Here is a 14,410-nt window from a genome sequence, read left to right on the forward strand (position 1 = left end):
CAGGACCACCACACTAGCACCCCACCCCCTGCAGAGGGAGAACCACCTCGCAAACGGCCCCTGAGATCCAGGAACAAGACAGACAACGATGCCAAGACCCCGCCAAGAAATGAGACCACCCTGATTGTCATCCTACTGTCCCACTTTGTCACCCTGTCCATCCTTAAACTGCCCCAGCTCCACGTCCTATGCCCATTTGGGCAATGCACCTGTGAAACTAATAGACTGGACTCTGCCATGGACATTCCTCTGCCATCACCCCTCACCATTTTGCTACCCCCTCCAATTCTGAGCACTAAAATAAACACCCTTAAAGCACATAACAATCTGGAGTTTGTCTGTGATTTCGGAATACTGTATTAGCAATAACTGTGGCAAAAAGCTCTTTCATTTGTAATGTCAACATACCTATGTCACACAGCTCTAGTCCATGAGGAATCAAAGCAGATGTCCCACTGTGGGCCCCAGATCTGTGAAATCGTAAGGGAAAGTGACAACTCAGTGACCATACACTGGGTGAAAAAGACAGAGAGGTAGTAGTGTATAAGTACATGTAGTAGGCAGGTTTGTATTCTTACCTGTGTTTCACTGGAAATATTGCTGGATCACTGAGTCCCTGTTGTCCATGTCTTCTTCCTCTGCTTCCTCGTCTTCACTGTCCACAGGCTCCACAGCTGCAACAACACCGCCATCTGGACCATCCTCCTGCAGAAATGGCACCTGTCGTTGCACAGCCAAGTTGTGAAGCATACAGCAGGCCATGATGATCTGGCACACCTTCTTTGGTGAGTAGAATAGGCATCCACATGTCATATGGAGGCACCTGAACCTCGCCTTCAGGAGACCGAAGGTGCGTTCGATCACCCTCCTAGTTCGCCCATGTGCCTCATTGTAGCATTCCTCTGCCCTTGTCCTGGGATTCCTCACTGGGGTCAGTAGCCATGACAGGTTGGGGTAACCAGAGTCACCTGCAAATGGCGAGGGACAACTGTTAGACACACACTAACCTGGAGGGATATCCCCAGACCCAGACAACCATTTCCACTGACTAGCTTCCAGGTGCTCACCTAATAGCCACACACGGTGCCTCTGGAGTTGACCCATCACATAAGGGATGCTGCAATTCCGCAGGATGTAAGCGTCATGCACTGAGCCAGGGAACATTGCATTTACATGGGAGATGTACTGGTCTGCCAAACATACCATCTGTACATTCATCGAATGATAACTCTTCCGGTTTCTGTACACCTATTCACTCCTGTGGGGGGGGGACCAAAGCCACATGTGTCCCATCAATGGCACCTATGATGTTGGGGATATGTCCCAGGGCATAGAAATCACCTTTCACTGTAGGCAAATCCTCCACCTGAGGGAAAACGATGTAGCTCCACATGTGTTTCAGCAGCGCAGACAACACTCTGGACAACACGTTGGAAAACATAGGCTGGGACATCCCTGATGCTATGGCCACTGTTGTTTGAAATGACCCACTTGCACGGAAATGGAGCACTGACAGCACCTGCACTTGAGGGGGGATTCCTGTGGGATGGCGGATAGCTGACATCAGGTCTGGCTCCAGCTGGGTACACAGTTCCAGGATTGTGGCACGATCAAGCCTGTAGGTGATGATCACATGTCTTTCCTCCATTGTCGACAGGTCCACCAATGGTCGGTACACCTGAGGATGCCGCCATCTCCTCACATGTCCCAGCGGACGGTGCCTATGAAGGACAACAGCGAGCACAGAGTCAAACATCTAAGAGGTACGTACTCACAGCTTACACAGAACACCATTCATACACAAAAAGTGGCCTGTATGTGTGTTGAGTCTAGGCCTAGGTATGTGTGACGCAGTTGAAAATGAAGCCATGTGGGCCCCTGAAATGGCGACTGCCTGACCTCTAAAGTGGGACAATGGGATGTGCGGTAACTGCGCTGGCGTTGTACACCATCGCGGTAGGCGGTCGAAGACCCCGGCGCAATGCTGCATTGGTTAACATTGGACCCTATGGGTCCCTGGAGCCAATGATGATGTACGCCGGCGGTGATGGTACGCACCGCTGCGGACGTGACCGCCATTTTCTATCTGTTCAATCACTCAATACCTGATCTTCGACAGGAGAGGACCTACACTGCAAGTGCTGCTGTGACCTTGGTCTGGAAGAGACAATGGCTGGAGTGTCTGGGGAAAGGGCCCCTGCCTTCACTACGGACTAGTTGGAGAAACTCGTGGATGGGGTCCTCCCCCAGTACACGCTACTCTACGGTCCTCCAGACAAACAGGTAAGTACACTAGGAGCATGATGTATGGGCAATGCCTGTGTGGAGAGTGGTGGATTTAAGAAGGAAGGGGGGAGAGTGCGGCATGCATGAAATGACGGTGAGTGCATGTGCCACATGGCAAGGGTAGGGATGGGGGCCAATCACTTTGACAGGGCAGTTGGTAATAACTTTCTCTTCCCCCTGTACAAATCATGTAGGTCAGCGCCCACCAGAAAAAACATATTTGGCGTGCCATCGCCAAGGAGGTCTGGACCCTGGGGGTCTACCACAGACGGAGCACCCACTGCCGGAAAAGATGGGAGGACATTCACCGCTGGAGCAAGAAGATGGCGGAGGCTCAGCTAGGGATGGCCTCCCAACGTGGGAGGGGTGCCCGTCGCACCATGACCCCCCTGATGTTCAGGATCCTGGCGGTGGTGTACCCGGAGTTTGATGGGTGCTTGAGAGCATCACAGCAGCCACAAGAGGGTGAGTACACTCGCATTCTGCTGACTTTGCGTGCAGTGGAGGGGTCTGGGTGGGGGAGGTGGGCTGTGGGTTTCCCTAGGCTAGGGCGAGTTCCGTAGGCAAGGTCCCTCTGTAAGGCAGGCCCTGTGGCCCCCCACCCCACCTCTGTAGAGTGCCAACTACACCTAGTCATGCCCCTGTGTCATCTATGTGTGCAGATGTCGACCATAGCCTTGTAGGCCATTTCCCAGGAATTGAACAGTGGAGCCCAAGAGCGCGGCGTAGTGCAGGGAGCTTCTGTCCCCCCCCTTTTTGTGGTATCCCTGTTCTTGTGTGCATTAGCATCACCAGGCGGAGGAGCAGTGACACCGGAGCAGGAGGGAGCTGCATCCCACATGCCCATGGAGGGCCACACTATGGACTCGGAGTTCACCATTGGGACGGAGGGCAAGGGGAGCACCACGGCGGGGACAGGAGCTGAGACCAGTGACACGGACTCGTCCTCTGATGGGAGCTCCATTGTGGTGGCGGCAACATCTGTGCCCCCCCATCTACAGGTACAGCCGCCACCCCCCCTTCCAGCACCGCCCTCCCAGTAGCCCTTCAGCCTTCGCCCCGGGCCCGCTCACCCGGGAGGGTGGGCATCACCTTCGCCCCAGGCACCTCAGCCCCTACCCCAGTCACCCCTGCTGCCCTCACTGAGGAGGCCATTGACCTCCTCAGGTCCCTCACTGTTGGGCAGTCTACCATTTTGAATGCCATCCAGGGTGTAGAAAGGCAGTTGCAACAAACAAATGCATTCCTGGAGGGCATTCATTCTGGTCAGGCGGCCCTTCAGCGAACTTTTCAGACTCTGGCCTCAGCACTGATGGCAGCCATTGTCCCTGTGTCTAGACTCCCCCCTCCAACTTCCTCCACCCCGACCCAATCCCCTGTACCTCAGCCTATCCCAAGCACACCTACAGACCAGCATGCACACACCTCAACACACAAGGGAAGCTCAGGCAAACATAAGCCCACAGGCACTCACGCAAGCATCACATACATGCAGACACACCAACATCCACTGCCTCCACTGTGTCCCCCTCCTCCTCGTCTCCCTCCTACCTCCCTGTCTCGTCTACACTCACACCTGCATGCACTACCTCTACAGCCATTACGTCCCTCTCCAGCACACCCACCACCACACCCCACTCATGTGCAGTCACCACCCCCACTACCATTCACATGTCCCCTGCGTCCTCTCCCAGTGTGTCTGTGACGCCTCCTCCAAAGATACACAAACGCAGGCACACACCCACCCAACAGCCATCCACCTCATGACAGCCTCCAGCGCTTGCACCTTCACCCAAAGTCAGCAAACGAACACCTCCTACAACCACAACCTCTTCCTCAACTCCCAAACACCCTCCAGCTACCCGTCCCAATGTTGAAGTAAGCCTCAGCAAGGCCTACTAGTGCAAGGGGTTCTCCCTTCTCTGCACAAAGTCCTCAGACCATATAGGAAGAAGTTGGCACAGAAACTGAAATAAAAGATAAAGTTTATTAAACCTCATGAGGTGGTACTACAGTTCAAACAGCACCCTTCGGTAATGTTTGAAGTAGCACACTGAACTAAGAGAGCATGCTCCTTTTATACCCACACAGGGGCTAAAAGAAGGTGGTACAATTATAGAAGCAAGACTTACATACATGTAAGGTCATATGGAAATGCACAGTCGACAGGTAGGAGGGGCTAACAGTTTCAAGGACTAGTTGACACATTACTGTCTGTTACTGATTACTAACAGCTGCAGATTTTACTGGGCATGTGCGAAAGTGGGAGATGCTAAATATAACTTGTCACTAGACAGATTTTCAAGAGTAGTTAACAGAAAGGTAGGACAGAGCACATGGCGAGCACATGGCAGAGAAATGGCTGCCATGAATACAAAATGGATTCCGCCAAATGTTCACAATAGTTGCTAAATACACAATGTCTTCTGCTAATGCTTAATCTAATCGCTATTAAGTTACAACAGACGACCCTTTCAGAAATAGCTGAAGACATTCGTCTTTCTGGGATAATCTAAATATTCATCTTGTATATTTATGCTCATCATTTCAGCTATTTCCTTATCTAACATATGTTGTGCTTTCATTTCTGTAATATTTCTTTTGGTAGGCATACAAGCAGTAATACACAAGGAGCAGAACATTGGACCACACTGAATACAGATACAGCATGTGAAAAATATTGCAATCATTACACACAGGATAGTCAGTAGTTTCCAGCCCCAAGCGGAAATAAGAGCCCAAACCATCCAGAAAAAGTCCAAGTACCAGTCTCTGTGTGGATTTCTGCAGCAATTGTATGCAATTTAGATATTGCATCATATACTGAAGGTGAGTGATCTGAAATAATAACACAGCAACTACTACCGATGATGCGACATGCACCACCTCAATCAGCTAATATCACATCTAGTACCATACGATTTTGGAGCGCTACAATCCTTGCAATTTGGAGCTCCTCGGTAATATTCCCAAGTGCCAGAGGTGCCTGATTGGTTACAGCTTCCACAACCCTAGTCAATCGTCTCACTTTCCTACTGTTTAGCGCAGCACCCACAAAGGCGAACAACCCTAAATTAGAATCAACATATTGTTGCAGGCTAGTATCCGTTTGGTCTACCTCATTTGTACTTATTGTCCTTTTATATCTATTTTTAATGATGTCATTGAACAGATTAAAATCTTGGTGATATGATGCAGGGGCCAAAAACACAGGGGGTAATAGAAAAGATGCATAACACACACCTGACCACCCAACAGGTAGTTGGTAATATCCATAGTTACAACAAACAAAATATGTATTATGTGAAGCTGTAAAACTACTATTATTTACACCCTCAATAGTTAAAATCAAGGGTCAATCGCTTATCCCTACTGGAATTCGCCCAATGCTACGCATACATAAATCTGCTTTAGTTTTTGTAACAGAAATCACAAATTGTTCTTTCTTGTCAGAGTCTCTTATATTTGTGAAGACATATGGTATTGAAACATTATCCAGTTGATACTCTTCCCATTCCCATTTAGTTCCTTTGTCTTGGGGATACCCTTCTTTGTCTTGGTAGCATACTTTATTAAGGCAAAAAAGAAGTCCGCCCTCTGTACATTTTCCAGATGCAAACAAAAGCGTATACCAAGCTTGACAAGAACCATGTGTGAAAAAGGAAGAGGAATGAAAGGTGTTCCTCCTTTCGTTTAATGCGCAGGTATCATTCCACATACCCAACAGTTAGTAGTATTTGTAGCATTATGAGTATGATGCAACATCTGAATGAAGGTATTATTGAAGTACGATTGACGGTGCTTCTGCTCCTGATAGGGAAGCGTAAAGTAATAGTGATCCTCTGGTACTGGAGTAGTGGCAACAAAAAACTCACGAGCAGGAGCCTTCTTTTCAACAAACCAGGTGATTATTGCTATAACCACCAAAACAACAAACCCCATAGTACTAATGATCAGTTTTTTATTCATTTTAGCTACAGTGATAATCGACCCTTTCAGAAATTAATTAAAAACAATCGTTGGAGCTCTTATCCCTGGGCAGACGGTGATTTGTTCACCACGGGCCAAGACGGGTGTCACTACTCTAATGCATGGCTGATCCCCCCCCTTGCCACATTGGCTCTCTGTTTCACTAACCCAGGGCGGTGGCTCAACCAGTTTTCTCCAGCACTACGGGGTCTTTCCTCGATCTCAAATTATATCGCAACACTCCAAAAATCGTATGGTCCGGGAAGACCTCTGCAGATTCGTCAGGTGATATAGCACGGCCTTTCTCCGTAGTCAAAATCTCTTGATGATCGGTCAGCACAGCAGTTTTCACCAAGGTAGGTAGCACTCTCTTGCAGTGAGTACTATGGACCCAATTCTTTCGGTTCGTCACTCAAACTGCTGTCATTGTCACAAGGGACACCTGTTCTGGGCCTCGCCACCTTGGTTCCAAGCTGCTTGATCTTTCAAAGGACTTAATCATCACCTGGTCACCAGGTCGGAGTTCATGGCCTTCACCTGTAGAACTGTCAGGAAGTGCTTCTCGAACCTGTTGATGAATAGAAACCAAATTGTCGGTTAACTGTGCCAAATAATCATTCATCAGGACACAAGGTACATCATATACAGAATTTGGCATAGGAACTCCCCAAATGTTCATTGGCCTTCCAAACACCACTTCGTAAGGACTAAGGCCGATTCGAGAGTGTGGCACTGACCTAATCGACAATAATGCCAACGGTAATGCATCCGGCCAAGTTAATGATGTGGAAGCCTGTATCTTCGGTAACTTCAGCTTCAAAGTAGCATTATACCTTTCCACCAACCCTGCTGATTGTGGGTGAAAAACCGCATGGAACTTCTGTTTGATCACTAATCCTTTCAGGACATACTTAATAACTTCCCCAACAAAATGAGGTCCGTTATCATTCCACAAAAGTCTGCAAACACCAAACCTAGGGAAAAATACTTTCAAAAGCACCTTCGCTGTGGTAATAGCAGTATTATCCTTTGTGGGGTACGCCTCTATCCATTTACTGAAGGCACATACCACCACCAAGACATACTTTAAATTGTTGCAGCGTTCAAGCTGAATATAATCCATTTGTAGAACTTCAAAAGGTGCAGTTGGTGTAGCAAACCCTCCTGCAGGAGTACGTGTCCCTTTTCCAGGATTGTGTTGTAAACAGATCAAACAAGACTGTACTACTCTCTTGGATGTACTGGAAATTTCTGGATGCTCCCAAACTTGCGTAAGCAACTTTGTTATTGTTGAAGCTCCAACATGTGCAGCCCATGTGCCATCTGAACCATAGGTTGTACAAAAGCTATAGGCAATTTCCATTTATCCATCTGCTTATTCCGCCAACAGCCCTCATCATCCAATTCTCCTTCTTCAGACCATTGCTCACGTTCTTTCACAGAAGCAGATTTCTGTATATCTAATACGTCTTGTCTAGCATTATGCCAACATTCAGCTTGTGACTTCACTACATACAGAGAAGTAGTACTTCGCTGCATAGCAGTCTCACGTGCTACGTGGTCCGCAAGGGCATTACCTTGCCCTATGTTATCGGTCACTTTCTTGTGTGCACTACATTTCACAATAGCTAGTTTCTTTGGATATGTCAATGCAGTCAAGACGTTATGCACTAATTCTCCGTGCATTATCTGCATCCCGTGGGATGTGAGACAGCCTCTCTCCTTCCAAAGCAAACCAAAATCATGAGCCACTCCAAAAGCATAGCGGCTATCTGTATAAATGTTCACACTTAAGTCAGTACTAAGCTCACTAAGCTCACGTGCTCGTGTCAAAGCTATTAGTTCAGCTGCTTGAGCTGACTTCTGTGGTTTACGAGCTGTCTCCACTACCGTGTGTATTGTGGTGATTGGATATGCAGCTGAGGTTGTACCGTCTGGCAACTTCAAACAAGACCCATCAACCCACAATTCCCCGTCTACATCTGGAAGGGGCGTATCTTGTAAATCAATACGACCCTTTGTCTGTTCTTCGGTAAGGAATATACAATCATGTGTTTCTTGTGACTGAGGCTGAGTCACCGGATATGGCAACAAAGTGGCTGGATTTAGTGTTGCACATCTCTTCAGTGTAATGTGAGGAGCCAGCAATGTCAATTCATATCCTGTCAGGCAAGCGCTAGTTAAATGTTGTGTCTTTGTTTTATTTAAAAGAGCATCAACCGCATGGGGTACTAACACCAATAGCTTATGTGACAAAACTATCCCTTCACTCTGACGTATTGGCACAGCTGTTGCGGCAACTGAACGAAAACACCCAGGCGACGCTCGAGCGACAGGATCAAGTACTGCTGAAAAATATGCACAGGGACGCTGCTTATCGCCATGTGTCTGTACTAAAACTGACAATGCACATCCATCTTTCTCATGTACGTACGTAAAGTGCAAAAGGCTTCATGTAATCTGGAGTACCTAACACTGGTGCTAAACAAAGGGCTTGTCGTAGCTGCCGGAAAGCAGTCTCACATTCATCTGTCCATGGGAGGGGCATTGGAGTATCTTTAGTCAAAAGTGCTAGCAAAGGTTTGACAATGTGTGAAAACCCTAGTATCCATTGCCTACAAAAAGAAGTAAGACCAAGGAATACATGAACATCTTTCTGAGTAGAGGGTACTGGTGTGTCTAAAATTGCTTGAATACGATCTGATGTAAGTGCACGGCCCTCCTTAGACAAAAGGTGACCTAAATAGGTTACCTTTGGTCTACAATATTGCAATTTCTTTAGTGACACTTTATGATGGTGTGAAGCAAGAAAAGAAAGTAAGGACAAAGTGCACTTTTCACACTGCTCAGGGGTATCAGCTGCCAACAAAATATCATCGACATATTGTATGAGAGCCACACCTTCAGGCAAAACAAAAGAATCAAGTTGTCGTTTTACCGCTTGACTATAAATACTTGGACTCTCAGGATAGCCTTGAGGAACTCTGCAAAATCTACATGATCGTTTCTTCAAAGTAAAACCAAACAAATATTGGCTGTCAGGATGAATAGGGATCGAAAAGAAAGCATTCTTCAAGTCTATCACAGAGAACGTAGTTGCTGTCGGGGGAACCAAAGTAAGAAGTGTCGTAATGTCAGATACCAAAGGATATTGTGGTATCACAATCTTACTGATTTCTCGTAAATCAATAATGAATCGGTAAATCCTAGTATCAGTATCCTTTTTCAGAATAGGAATAATCGGACTGTTACAACCATTATACGGAACTTCCTCAACAACTCTAACTGCAATAAGATCATGCACAATTCGTGTGAGTGCTTCTTCGCCCTCCTGTGAAATTTCGTATTGAGGCAAACGTGGCAATACAGCTCCCTCCTTGACACTAATATGTACCGGTGGAATAATCATTTGTCCCACATCAGTATCTGAAGTAGCCCACAAAGTACTAGGGAGTGAAGCTAATGCAATATCCTCTTTAACAAGACAAACTCTTTCCATCACAGGATGATTGTCATTTAAAATAACACGCACCCCTTCAGGAGAGCAAAGTATTGTAGCCCTGAAATACTTGAGCATATCAAGACCCACAATATTGTCTGGTGTATTTGGAGAAAGCAAAAATGGACATGGAGCAGTAAATTTATGAACATGGAATGCAAGTGGTTGTGACAATGGGCTAGGGGAAGGTGTTCCATCGAAACCTATCGATGTAATAGTTAAGACAGACAGGGGAGCCCTTGGAATCAATTGTTTAGACAAGACGCTACGAGTAGTTCCTGTATCAACCAGAAACTGATCAGTAGAACCCAAAACATGTGCTGTAACACTGATCTACTGGAACTTCAACTGATTCCTTACCCCATCCTAGGCAATCCTATGCATAAGCAGAATCTTGGAAATCAGGCTGCACATGGTTAGACATCTGGTATTGGTTCCGTCTATCAAAAGTGTTAAACCCATCCTGCCCTCGTACATTAGCATCAACCCTAGCACGATCATTCGTGCTTCTTCTAGGCCCTGAATATCCTGAGCGATTTCTCATTTGTCCCCGACCACGTGAACACTGCTGAACACGTAGTGCAGGACAATCGGCAGCCAAATGCCCAAACTTCTTACAATACGCACACTGATCAACAGACAAATTCGAACGAGTGTAAGAAGAACCATAAGATCCACGTCCACCTCTATCACTACCTCTAAAAGGCGGACCATAAGCTTGAGCCAACATAACCTTTAATTCTTTCATCTTATCCTCACTACCTTTTGCTTCTAATTCCTGACGTTCATAATACTGAGCCATAGTCAAAAGAGAAACCGGGGTAGAGGTAGTCCATGAACTTTCACTAGCTTTTAGACGACTATCTATTCCTGGTTACAGATTTGCGACATATTTATCGACAAACAAATGTCTGCCCGTATCATCAGACAATAACTGGCCGCTAAAATCATGAAATGCTTCTTCAAAGAGTGTAAAGAAATCAGAGACCGATTCATCTGCCTTTTGCTTACAAAACGCTAAAACAGTCCAATCTATCTTTTTAGGGGGAATAATTGTTTTTAACTTAACTAATATGGCTGCGGGAAGATCTAGAATCAACTGATATGGCTTTTTCGCAGGTTCCCTATCCCCGTCCATCTGTTCTAATTCTTTCCATGACGCCCCAAAAACTACACGATCATCGATTTTACGAACAGTTCTCCACATATCTGGCGGTTATATCAATCCGAAAAATAAATCAATGTCAGCCAAAGTCATAGTACAAGAACTAATTGCTCCCTCAAGTTCCTCATAAAAGGTGGCTGGATTTTTCCGCGGGTCAGGTAATGCTGTTTTGAGTGCCATTACATCTGCCCTATTCCAAGGAGTATACACCCAATTATAAATAAAATAACCCTTAGCATCAGCAGAAGTTTTATCATCACTTGTACCCAATCCTTTAGGAGGAACATACAAAGGCGCGGCCTCCCGCATTGGTTTTGCGTGAACTATCATAGCCTTATCTGTTCCGAAGATGGAAGCGTGCACCCCGCCGGTCTGAGATGTCCGTGCAACTACATCCACGGCCCTTTTCTCCTCTTGCAAACGGACTGCCGCAACACATAATTTCATCAAACGCCTGATTGCATCAGCCACCTGGGAGAAAACAAAAAGACCATCACGCATTTGCTTCTGATCAGCTGCTACACCATCGGGCTCTAACTCATCAGAATATTTCCGATATAGTTCAATAACTTCTGTGCCAAATGCCTCAGTAAAATATAGCTGCTCCTTTTCCGTCCACCCTTTCATGTTGTCTAAAAGTTCAGAAGCAGAGACAACGCTACGAATTGTTTTACGAGCAATAGATCTAAGCTCAGACGCACGGTCAGCAGGCAACATAGAGCGACTGTCTCGTATCTTCTGTTGCTCCGAACCGGAGACCTTAGCAAACTCATGAGGGGCAGAAGGAACGACATACGGAGGTGGAGGGCGATCTAGTAACAAAAAATCATTGTGTGCTTTATTAAGGATAGGATAGAGAGGTTGCCTAACGGTGTATTGGCCAGTTACCTGTAATTTACGTTCTTTCTCTTCTAGCTCCTTTAAGTCATTTATTTCTTTCTTTCTCATTTCCAATGCTTTCACATATACATACTTCCGCTGCTCTTTCTCAAGCAAGGCTTGCTCACGCTTCACTCGTCCACGCACTTCTTTCTCCCACATTCATACACAGTCAAACATATCTTGCCTAGTCTTTTGCGTACACATACATTGTTCCACATACTCAATCTTTCGCAAATCAAATGACCCATGCATAGGCCAACGTAACTCAGGATCCCCACGAGTGTATTTATTCCATAATGTGCTGTACATTATAGAAGAAAGACCATGTTTAACATACATATCTCTAGTGGGCGTCCCCTCTGGGGGTGCCGGTTGCGATTCTTCCAGTCTCATATTGGTACCATTACAAAAGCAACACATCCTACGAAGTGCGCTAAAAACAGGCATGCCAAAAATAGTGCAGAATATACAATATTATAATCAAAGTAGCACTTAAGGTGCTGTTCAAATCAAAATTAAATTGGAGAAAATTCTCCTCATTACCTGCCTATATAAATTGCAATTTATATCAATTCAAAGGACACAAATTGACTAGTCACCCAAAACACGAGAGCCACAGTAAGTAGTGCTAAACTTCATTACCAAACAAAGGCATCAAAACCCACAGCAAGTGCTGTAAAACGGCTCTTACCAATCACAGGGTGTCCAGTTTCCAACTGCCAAGTTCTAAAATCGACCAAATGGTCACTGCATGACGAATGAACAAAAAGGATCTCAGTCGAGGACCGGCGCCACCTGGATGGTCAAATCAGAACGAAGGGAAAAACGCCGTGGTTGCCAAGACTCGGGTCTCCTCAGGCATTGATCGTCCGCAGCGAGATCCCAATCCTTCGTCGCGACCAATCCATTGGGCGTCCGAGTCGTTGATGAGTCCCTATTCGGGTGCCAATTTGTTGAAGTAAGCCTCAGCAAGGCCTACTAGTGCAAGGGGTTCGCCCTTCTCTGCACAAAGTCCTCTGACCATATAGGAAGAAGTTGGCACAGAAACTAAAATAAAAGACAAAGGGGGTCATTCCGACCCTGGTGGTCCATGACCGCCAGGGTCGGGGACGGCGGAAGCACTGCCAACAGGCTGGCGGTGCTTCCAGGGCCATTCTGACCGCGGCGGTAAAGCCGCGGTCAGAAAAGGGCAACCGGCGGTTTCCCGACGGTTTACCCCTGGCCCAAGGAATCCGCCATGGCGGTGCTGTAAGCCATGGGGATTCCGACCCCCTTCCCGCCATCCTGGTCCTGGCGGTAAATACCGCCAGGAACAGGATGGTGGGAACGGGTGTCGTGGGGTCCCTGGGGGCCCCTGCACTGCCCATGCCACTGGCATGGGCAGTGCAGGGGCCCCCTCACAGGGCCCCATAATGATTTTCAGTGTCTGCAAAGCAGACACTGAAAATCGCGACGGGTGCCACTGCACCCGTCGCACACCAGCAACTCCACGGGCTCCATTCGGAGCCGGCTTCATCGTTGCTGGGGCTTTCCCGCTGGGCCGGCGGGCGGCCTTTTGGCGGTCGCCCGCCGGCCCAGCGGGAAAGCCAGAATGGCCGCTGCGGTCTTTTGACCGCAGTGCGGTCATTCGGCGGTAACCGCATGGCGGGCGGCTACCGCCGCCCGCCGCGGTTGGAATGACCGCCAAAGTTTATTAAACCTCATGAGGTGGTACTACAGTTCAAACAGCACCCTTCGGTAATGTTTGAAGTAGCACACTGAACTAAGAGAGCATGCTCCTTTTATACCCACACAGGGGCTAAAAGAAGGTGGTACAATTATAGAAGCAAGACTTACATACATGTAAGGCCAGATGGAAAGTAGGAGGGCTAACAGTTTCAAGGACTAGTTGACACATTACTGTCTGTTACTGATTACTAACAGCTGCAGATCTTACTGGGCATGTGCGAAAGTGGGAGATGCTAAATATAACTTGTCACTATACAGATTTTCAAAAGTAGTTAACAGAAAGGTAGGACAGAGCACATGGCGAGCACATGGCAGAGAAAATGGCTGCCATGAATACAAAATGGATTCCGCCAAATGTTCACAATAATTGCTAAATACAAAATGTCTTCTGCTAATGCTTAATCTATTTGCTATTAAGTTACAACACCAGTGTGTCAAAAAAACTTTTCCTGTCCAACCTTGACCTCTTTACCACACCTCCCCTACCCTGTCCGTCTCATAGGTCCTGAATTAGCACCTCAGCCACAACATCTCCGGGACCAGTGGTGCCTGTAGTCACCGGAATCTGGAGTGCACCGGCCACCAGGGCAGCCAGTGTGGCACGGAGCCACAGCACAGACAGTCCCCCACCTGTGAAGCATCAGAAGTTGGCCAGTGCCCGGCGGGAGAGGGGGGAAGACTCCAGCCACCAAAGCCGCTCCCAGAGGTCCTGGTGGGAGTGTGGAGTCAGCTGTGACACCTTCCAAGGTGGGGAAGGGCCACAAGAAACCCGGCAAGTCTGGGAAGAGCAGCTTGGCGGAGAAACCCGCCGTCATCCCCGCTGCCCAGGAGGCCACCGCCAGCACAAGCCCAGCTGCCAAGGAGGCCACCGCCAGCACCAG

This window comes from Pleurodeles waltl, chromosome 4_2 (genome assembly GCF_031143425.1).
Source record: "Pleurodeles waltl isolate 20211129_DDA chromosome 4_2, aPleWal1.hap1.20221129, whole genome shotgun sequence".
Lineage (NCBI taxonomy): Eukaryota > Metazoa > Chordata > Amphibia > Caudata > Salamandridae > Pleurodeles > Pleurodeles waltl.